Source organism: Lygodium microphyllum, chromosome 2 (genome assembly GCF_053477565.2).
Source record: "Lygodium microphyllum isolate KBCC chromosome 2, Lygodium_microphyllum_v1.1.10, whole genome shotgun sequence".
NCBI classification, from domain to species: Eukaryota; Viridiplantae; Streptophyta; class Polypodiopsida; order Schizaeales; family Lygodiaceae; genus Lygodium; species Lygodium microphyllum.
This window is the reverse complement of record NC_141136.1, coordinates 178,521,322-178,527,660: the sequence shown is the minus strand read 5'-3', so window position 1 is coordinate 178,527,660 and position 6,339 is coordinate 178,521,322. Positions and strand designations below refer to the sequence as shown.

General features: G+C 40.9%; 1 pseudogene; it reads right to left on the bottom strand.

The window, feature by feature from the left end:
* Nucleotides 1-1,824: 1,824 nt before the first annotated feature.
* LOC148040657 (mannosyl-oligosaccharide 1,2-alpha-mannosidase MNS2 pseudogene) lies at nt 1,825-4,235 on the bottom strand (annotated as a pseudogene).
* Between the last annotated feature and the right edge of the window lie 2,104 nt (nt 4,236-6,339).

The following is a 6,339-nucleotide window of genomic DNA, read 5'->3' as shown; positions in this document are numbered from 1 at the left end:
ATTACACCTCTGCCCAAAGAGGTGCCTCATTGACACACGAGGAAATGAGGATACAAGATGATTTGGAGAAGGTGACATTTCTAACTACTATATATTTTTATGCAACAAAACTTAACGGTAGGGTGCATCAAGTCCCTCAAAGTCCATCGATGAAATCTTGGCAAAAAATGATGCCTACATCTACCCTATTCAAAGTCTAGCGTCGAGGGCCACTTTCCTAGTTAAATCTTGGTAAAAAACGATGCTTGCAATAGCTGCCCTATCCGAAGTCTAGTATCTAGGGCCACAAATGGCACCCCAGATACCTTGTAGCCTCAGATGTCAGGCTTCGGACATGACAACTATATGCATCATTTTTTGCCAAGGTTTCACCAAATGGACTCTAGGGAACCTAATGGACCCTACAGTCAAGTTTCGTCACTTTTTGATAACTCTAGGTTAGTTGCTAATTATATTTTTTATTTGACTTTGTCATTCATGACATACTATATATAAATGAGTTTGCATTGAGGTGAGGAGCTTGGCATGCAGATCAATGAAAGGATTCAGCTCTGAAGGAGTACATCGGCAACCTTGTTGCAAACTTGGTGGTCTTCCATAAGAAGTTATCACCACCATGAGGGCAAGAAACAATAATGACAAATTGGAGCTTTGACCAGGTTTGGACCATTAAGTGATACCTATGACATCTAGCTTGGAGAAGGTGATGTTACTCAAGCGATCAAAGCTTCTTTACTTGTTTTACCAAATGTATGGTGGAGCAATGTATGTGCTTGCTACATTAGGTGACCTTGCTAAAGTGTCAGACTCGCTTCTCTTGGAGAAAGAGTTGAAGGGGGAGCATGTCATTTTTGAAGTAAAGAAGGAGCTTCTATTTTCATCGGAAGCTGGCCCCTACTCTCGATTGATGAAAAATCCAAGGAATGAATGAGAGTTCATGTTGGCTATCGGCTTTTTATATTTGCCATCACTATCAGTCACGTATGTATTTTTCTTGATGAATATAAGATATTTTTCTTTGTCCTTATATAAATAAATATTTATTGAATAAATGTGTGGTTCGTGTAAGTGTGACGATAATGTGTGGTACGTGAATGACACACACATACATTAACATAATCCAATTTAATTATGTCAATGCGTAGTACTGCACTTGCGCTTGTGCATAGGCAATAACGTAACTCGTATCCATTATGTATTATTACTTTTGATGCGTGCGTACGTTAAATAAAAATTAAGAGTCATGTATTTTAAGAAACAAAAATTAAGAGTCATGAATTCAGTACACATCGCATGAGATATATATATATATATATATATATATATATATTCCAATGTGATAGAGTATACAAAATATTTTGGTCTTCCAAGATGCAATGGTGCTATAACACTCATTAAAAAACCTTGCATCATTAATCTCATAACCTATGGAGAAGTCCCCTTGCTATGTCAAAGCCGAATGATAAAGATTATTGCTTTATCTGTGATTGTGACGTGCTTTGCATGGATGGCTACTAGCTATGTATCATCGAACAAGTCGATGAGAAACCCCTTTATAGCCATTTGCAAGACCTCCATAGCTGCAATAGTCCACTTTCCTGCCAATGGGCCATCGCGCTATCGAAGGGTTTTCGAAAGCAAAGTCGCGACCACAGAGGTCCTTGACGAATTTCAAGATAGAAGATCAATCATGTGAATAAGCAAGACGAGAAAATGATGCCAAGTACCAATTGTATTACTGCCAAGATGTTTAAAAAATACAAGATGAATTCCAATCTGATCAGTCCATTGGTATGCTTCATTGGTGTTATACTCCCCACTGCTTTACAAAGAGCATAATACTTCAAAATCTAATTCTTTGTAATCATTGAGAAGCGATTCAATGTGCTCAACCTGCAAATCTCCAACTTTGGCATATAGAAAAGGGAATTCACTTGCAAAATGACCTGCTTTATCGGCTTCTAGTACAGCACTAGATCCATTAGCCTGCAACTTTACAAATCTGTTGACAAAGGTGATACTTCTCGGGTCTGGTGAGCCTCTCTTGAGGCATCCAGTTTGACAGAACTCTCCACCTTCAGAGCTTGTGCAAAGAACATCCAAGCAAGTTCTGACAGAGCCCTGTGCTTGAACCTCAAGAGCTAGCAGTTCTTCTGCTGTGAGAATTTTCTTCCTCTTTGCATAGAGAGCCCTTGACGTAAACACAGAGCAAGCTATTACTCTGTCACTGTTCAGCAGATGTTATGAAGTTTTTCTCTCTTTCTTCTACTTCTAGGCTTTGCTTCAGCAGATGTTATGATAGTAAGGATGACTGGTGAGCAGAAACTTGAACAGATCGTGACTTTGTTGAGTCGGACCCCTCATTTGGTTGTGCCCCACCTGGCACCAAGGCTCTCAAAGGATCGATTTTCCAAAACAAGGAATCCATTTCTGTGTTGGTATTGCGTGTCCTAGATCCTAAGGATCATCACCAATCCTGTGTAGTGGTTGAAGAGGAGGTAACGCTAGCAGTTGATTCATGCGTATTTATTGCGGCTGCATACTCTGTTTGCTTCACCTGGCTATGGCATGGACACAGAACGTCCAGAAAGCGAAACCTGCACGGCATCTACACACCTTATGAATGATGCCCTCTATCCGTCCGTGTGTGATCGAATTGGCCCCCCTGGATTCGGACGCTGACTCCATGGGAAAAGCCCCCCCACGGCTCTACCTACTTGCTTTTTCCCCTTCTTTTCTGCTTTTTCCTTTCCCCTCTATTATTACCAGCACGATGTCTGGAATAGTGTTTTCCCCAGCTATAGAGTGGCAAAGCACAAAACCTTCAAGGCTTGTCATCCCGTCTCCACTCTTTGTGGAGTGGTAGCGGAGCACCTCGGTCAACTTAGCTCTGTTCTGGCTATCTTCCAAACAACTTTTTTGGCTTCTAATAGAATATAGATCTGAATACCGGTACACCCCTCATTTCACCTGGTGATGGCTCCATGAAGACAGAATTTCTCAGAGCTAGATTAATTACTAAGCTGTTGAGGCCTCGAGCCTCTTAACCAGCCACATATAGTCACAATTAACCCATTTACTTAGGCCCTTTGTAGTGTGGAACAAATCACCTTGATAAGCTCTGCCAGTGAATACTGTCCAGCCTAGAGCCTTGTTGATATGTGTGCACATATTTCCACAATCAATGAGGTCCTTCATGCCTGCCCATTAGCCTGTGGTTGTATCTTGTCCTTTGCAAAATACTATTCTCTATACGATCTAGGTTACTGCTCACACCCATTTTCCGGTGAGTAGTTGAGATCTGAGATTCAATATGTTGGCCAATACTGTTCTGTCCACATGCTATGATTCTAATTGGATGAGCTTCGGTGTTGAAAACCCATTGATCAAGAGAAATAATATCAGAGGGAGAGAAGAGCAAGTACAAATATTTCAGTGTCTCAACCAAAAAGAATGACTGCATTTTATCATCCTTCACTCCAGTGTTGACATCTCTAAGCCCCACATAGCCAGAAGCTATACGTGATTGCCTTTCAAAAGCCTAAAAGATGTCCTATCCCCAATCAGGATAGATTTGATCCCCAGTTCTACGCCACAAATACATCAAGGACTCCACTGTCTCTAGCCTCAAGATATTCCAAGATGTGCCAACGGACATGTCCTGACCGTTGCTGAAGTAATAATTTTCTCCTGCAAGTTTTGTTAGAGTACGTTGATAGAAATGATAGCATGTTTTCACAAGCTCTTTTGCAGCATCTAGATATCTGGTGGCCTTCTCACCAGTAGCATTGATCCTAGAGCAAGCATTCCTGGGGCAAAACAGGTGAGTTCATCCATCTTGTCTATTAATGAATGAGCTCTAGAACGTTCTGCAATGTACAAAAAAAATTGATGGAGTCGATCTTTTTGTTAATGACATAAGGCCCTCCATTGACTGTTCCCACATATCCCTTCTTGTTTTGACCTTCCTCCTCATTTTTGTGACTGCCTGTTCCTCTGCCCCAAACTTGTTTCCAACATCCTCAGCACAACCTATAATGCTCTACTATTTCTGTCTTGTTTCCCAGTACCCACACTTTTAGAAGATATTCATAGAAACTGTCACCCATTGCTCCAAAAGTAACCTTAGAAGTAGTAGGTCTCCCACTATCTGGGAATGTGGAGTTGCTTTCAAGACCACCTTCTTTCGTGGTGTTGTGGATCTTTGGCTGCTGTTTCACTTCTTGGAATGTCATATCTGAACTCTGCTGTTGAAGACCATCTGTTTCTTCCCAACCAATCCTTGAGGTGTATTCCACACCTCGGATGCGCAACAGTATGACATCCACCCCCTTTGATCCTGCGCATCCTCTAGATGGGCCAACTACCTATGATCATTATCGTCAACATCCACGTACGGATCAATCTCTTCATTGTCTATTTCCAGTATATCAGCAAGGTTATCTATCATATCATCTGTCTCTTCTACTGGAGTTTCTTCTCGTTGCTCTTCTCTTGCAAATTCTTCCAATGCATAATCCTCATCATCTCTTTTCTTGAAAATCTTGATTCTTTTTCCTGCAATAGGCACTCTAAGCACTGTCCCATCCAATTCTATCAACTCATATGTTGCATTGTCAAAGACATGTCTGTGACTATGTATGGCCCAAACCATCTTTTCACCATCTTCTGAAGTGCAGTATGCTGATTTTCAAGGCTGCTATCAAAGACTAACACCCAGTCTCCCTCTTCTATTGCTCTAGGCCGCAAGCAATGCTTGCTGTCAAACCTGTCCTTATTTCTAAGTCTAGCAACCTTCAACCTGTCAATATCTATGAGAGCGGAGTTTTGATGCCGAGAAGTGCTTAAAAATAGCTAAAAATTACGAATATCAAGGGAAAAATATTCAACGTCGAAGGCGGCGGCTCCAGCTAGGACGATTTTAAGCGTCAAGTGCTTTAAAGGCGCCCGAGTGACACTTGTTGATTTTTGATAATTTTTTAGACTACCGCGCGGGTTGTCAGGAGTTGCTGGCCAATGTGGGATGTCAAGCCGGACGCGCAGAAATTTACAACACTCGATTTGGACACCGGACGCGGAAATGGCCAACAAATGGACAAGATTTGAAGAGGTGGACTTCTTTTTGACCAAATGGGCATGACCCTTGGGGAGTTGGGCATTTTATGCCACTTAACATGTAGCATATGAAAAAACGTGATATGGGGATGAAGAAGCGTGGGCAGACAGGCGTCGATTTTTGCGCCACCATTCTTAGTGATCATGATGGCAGCTTGCACGCAACCCCCCCAAGTGATCATGGGGCTTGATTCCCTCCTGTATGCTGATGCTATTGCCGCCCTTCCCTCGCACAATGATGGGCTGGGTGAAGATCTCTGATTTTAGTCTTTCTCTCTCCTCCTCTCTCTCCCTTAAGGGGCTGTTCTTGTGTCGAAGAAGACAATGAAGAATGGTGGAGGAAAGCTTGTCCGGATGAGATCGGATTGCTTCCGGATGGATGAAGACATGAAGAGTGCTGTTCTTGAAGATGATGAGCATTAAATGCATACTGGAAATTAGTCCCGTAATCAAGACCAAGAAACCGAGACCTGAAAATAAGCAGTAATGCTATTTTTACAAAGAAAAATGATATTTTTATGCTATGTGCTTTATGAAACTTTGTTCATATGGGATGAAAGTTCATTATGATATTGTTTGCCATGAGTTTCAACTATTTGCAACCTAAAAATAAGAAAATATAAGGCTACATGGCTGGAATTAATGTCAAAATACATGGAAAACACGCGTTTTAAGGGTAAAAATTGGATTTTTTGCTTCATAAATGAGAAATATGATATGTCACACCAACTAAATCTGAGTTTTTGCTGCTAATGAGCCTAAGGGCCACAATCCACAATCAATTTTCATTTTCAGTCATTATTTATTAAAGAAAAATAGGGAAAAATATCCAAAAAATGGAAAAAATGGGGTTTAAAATAGGGAAAAATAGAAAACGGACTGAGAAAAATTAGGAAAAATTATATCTATGTTTGTGCAATGTATAACAATGGCAAAGCATGAGGTTGGCCTCGGTTTGTCCTTGTTTCTATGTTTTGTGCGTATTTATTGTTCTTTTAAAAGGGAGAAATGCATAGAAACCCTATTTAATCGATCAATGATGCAAAATTCTAAGAGTTGGATGAAAAGGGGCTGAAACAATGAAAGATAAAGAAAATATTTGATTTATGCATTGCACTTGGCATATAGGAAATGGTTTAAATAAAGAGGATGGTAGCATGAGCATATGGCTCGGTGCCTCCTTTCAACGTAGCACGCGTTAGTGAAATTCATGGAAAGAATGCT